The 3,157-nt window shown below is 38.8% G+C and overlaps 1 pseudogene; it reads left to right on the top strand.

The window, feature by feature from the left end:
• Positions 1-1,418: 1,418 nt before the first annotated feature.
• On the top strand, positions 1,419-2,954 carry LOC149169808 (serine/threonine-protein phosphatase 5 pseudogene; annotated as a pseudogene).
• The last annotated feature ends 203 nt before the right edge of the window (positions 2,955-3,157 follow it).

Genomic DNA, 3,157 nt, shown 5'->3' with positions numbered 1-3,157 from the left:
AAAAGGAGATTGCCTTATGGACAAAGAAACTCAAATTCTTTGATTCAAGGATAGGAATGGGAGATGTCGCAGGCAAATTTGTTCAGAGGAAAATGCTTGAAGAAGCAGGAGAAGCAGATGAAGCAGATGAAGTTATCTGCAAGCCAGAGGAAGGAATATCTCTGGATGATGATGAGGAAGACGTGAGATCGTATGAGGGTCTCAAAAGTTTAGAATATAACTTGCATCAGCATACTGAAATGTTAACAGGAAGACTAGAAGGAAGCTCATGGAGATATACTGAAATGTTGACAGGAAGACTAGAAGGAAATTCAGAGAAACAGGTTGAACTAGTGACAGAAGGTAAAACTGATGGAATCGTGGAAACACAAATTTATGGGAAAGACACAAATAAAATAATTAATGTTCCACATAAGCTTCGAACATAGCATACACCGTTGTTAGAAATCTTGGCCACGATGTTACGGCTCGAAGGAAGTTTAGGTATGCAAGAGGGCCAGATGAGCATCAGGAAGAGTGTTTTATCAGTAGAAAAGAATTTGTTAATTCAAGATGTAACATCTACAAGATATTCTGTAGAGGATGTGAAACTTTCCAGGAGTAGCCTGAGAGAGACAGAAGAGGTAAAAGAGGGTTTAAATGACATAGAAGTATCATTTTGACAGGCAGGCGAAGACAAATCGTCATTTAATTTTCTATTTATTGGTCAACGGAAACCTGGCGAAAATGCCATCAAAGGTAGTGATCAACCCTATTCTATTCCCGTGGTTTGGGATGCACATCAAGCCGGTTCCCTTGAGAAGTTGGCAGGCGGGGACATGAAATCAATTGAAGGAAGGGTTAAGTTGCCGACATTTTGTCTTCACAGTGATAGAGGTAATCTTACAGCATTAAAAGAAACTTGAAATTTGGAAAATTTAACTGTGGGAAACAACAATCACCCTGTCCACTTAGGACATTCTGATTCCACTGAGTTGGTTAATGTATCAATAATAGGGTTGCCCATAGTTGGTAGAGACATTTCTTGGCAGGAAGCATGTGGTCCTAGCTATTGTTCCTCTCCACTCAATGGCTCCTCAACATTGTTTTCAAGTGATTCAGTGTCACCCACATGGAATATAGCTGACAGTCCTGGAAGAGAAAACTGCATAGAAGACGAGAGCTCAAAAATATTATTGAAAGCAACATATAAAGGTGAAAGGGGACAACCAATGAAGATGGTCAAAGAAGTTCATGAAGAAGAGACCATGATTTCTGAAAACGTAGTAAAAGATCATCATGTTGTCATGATGATAGGCATGATTGAGTCAACCATGGGAGATGTTGAGTTGATCAACCTGGAAAACATACCTCAAGGAAGATGACATGAAGTAGAAATTCACCTAGAAAAAGGTGAAGAAAAGGAAGAAGAGCTGACAATGACAAGAAGTCAACAACAGGATCAAGGAGAAAAAGAAAGCAACACTCATCAAGAAGCTAATGTATGGGAGAAGGAGCTAGAGTTACTGGAGAAATGGTTAAAAGCACCAGTACCTGATGAAGATTGCAAGAGGTCTGCAGTAAAGGAAGCAGAAGCAGAGGAAGAAGTTCACAACTGTGAACCAGGGCAAGGAAGCATTATTAAAATAGATGATGCAGAGGAAAAACTTGAAAACTCTTTGAAGGAGTTAAATCAACACACTGAAGTGTTGATGAAAGAAGAAAGTCCAGAACAACAAGTTGAAATATTGTTGAAAGGAGACACACAGTCTGAATGTGTGAAACAGAGGAAGATGCAGCTGGACAGCAGCAACAAGCTAAAGCAGGAAGGGAGAATTAATGAAGAAGACCAGCAAGAAGATCTACTGGAAACAAAGATTGAGAACATAAGGAAACTGATGTTGAAGCAGACCAGAAGGCAAAGGCTGGCCGCATCAGAAAAGGTGATTAGTCAAGTACTAAAAGATTTTCAGTAGGTTAAGAGAATTTTTCCAAATGATCTTGATGCCACCAAAAAGCTTGAAGAGACCAAAACAACAGTCAAAAAAGTTAAATTTATTGAGGCCATCTTAGTGAATGATCTTGTGAATCATTCTGTTGTTGATCCCATTGATTTTCATTCAATAAAGGTAGAGCGACAGCATAGAATAGAAGGAGAAAATGTAACATTGGAATTTATAAAGAAAGTGATGGATGACTTCAAGAATCAGAAAAATATACGCAGAAGGTGTGCATTTCAAATATTATTGCAAGTAAAGGATTTGCTGGAGGCGATGCCATTGCTGGTTGACATCGATATTCCGAATGGAAAGCAATTCATTGTTTGTGATGACATCCATGGTCAGTATTATGACCTTTTTAACATCTTTGAGATTAGTAGGCTTCCTTCGGAGGACAATCCTTATCTTTTTAATGGTGATTTTGTTGATCGAGGATCATTTTCAGTTGAAGTCATACTTGTGCTATTCGTATTCAAGTGTATGTGTCCAACTGAACTCTGTCTTACAAGAGGAAATCATGAAAGTAGGGGTATGAACCAGATTTATAGTTTTGAGGGTGAAGTCAAGTCCAAGTACAGTGAAATCATGGTTGAGCTTTTCACTGAAGTGTTTTGCTGCTTTCCTTTGGCTCATATCCTCAATGATAGGATTGTTTTTGTTCATGGTAGTCCTTTTAGTGTTGATGGTATAAAACTAGATGATATCAAAGAAATTGTTCCACTTGAAGAGGGTCTGATGTGTGAAGTACTTTGGGGTAATCCACAGCTCCATAAAGGGCATGGACACAGCAAACGAGATGTTGGTTTATCTTTTGGAGAAGATATGACCAACAGGTTTTTCCAAGAAAACAATCTTGAGTTGGTGGTTAAGTCTCATGAAGTTAAAGAGGAAGATTATAAAATTGAACATGATGGCAAACTTATTACGGTTTTCGTAGCTCCAAACTATTGTGACCAGAGAAGGAAGGTGATGTAGGAAGCAGCAAACATGCAGCCTAAACAGAGGAACAGAGCACATGAACAACTCCAGGACAAAGTTTGGTATCCAGGAGGAATTTTCTTTTCTCTCTTCATTCCTTTTTTAAAGCACATGATCAGGAGATCATGAATGTTTTCAAGCATGAGAGTATGATGTAGGAGCATCTAGACTCGACCAACAATGTGACGGGGTAGTCACAT

This window comes from Pinus tabuliformis, chromosome 4_2 (genome assembly GCF_031772625.1).
Source record: "Pinus tabuliformis cultivar Carrire ecotype Pingquan chromosome 4_2, CPIR1, whole genome shotgun sequence".
In the NCBI taxonomy this organism is placed as follows: Eukaryota; Viridiplantae; Streptophyta; class Pinopsida; order Pinales; family Pinaceae; genus Pinus; species Pinus tabuliformis.
The sequence above is the reverse complement of the archived record's forward strand: the minus strand, read 5'-3'. Positions and strand labels throughout refer to the sequence as shown.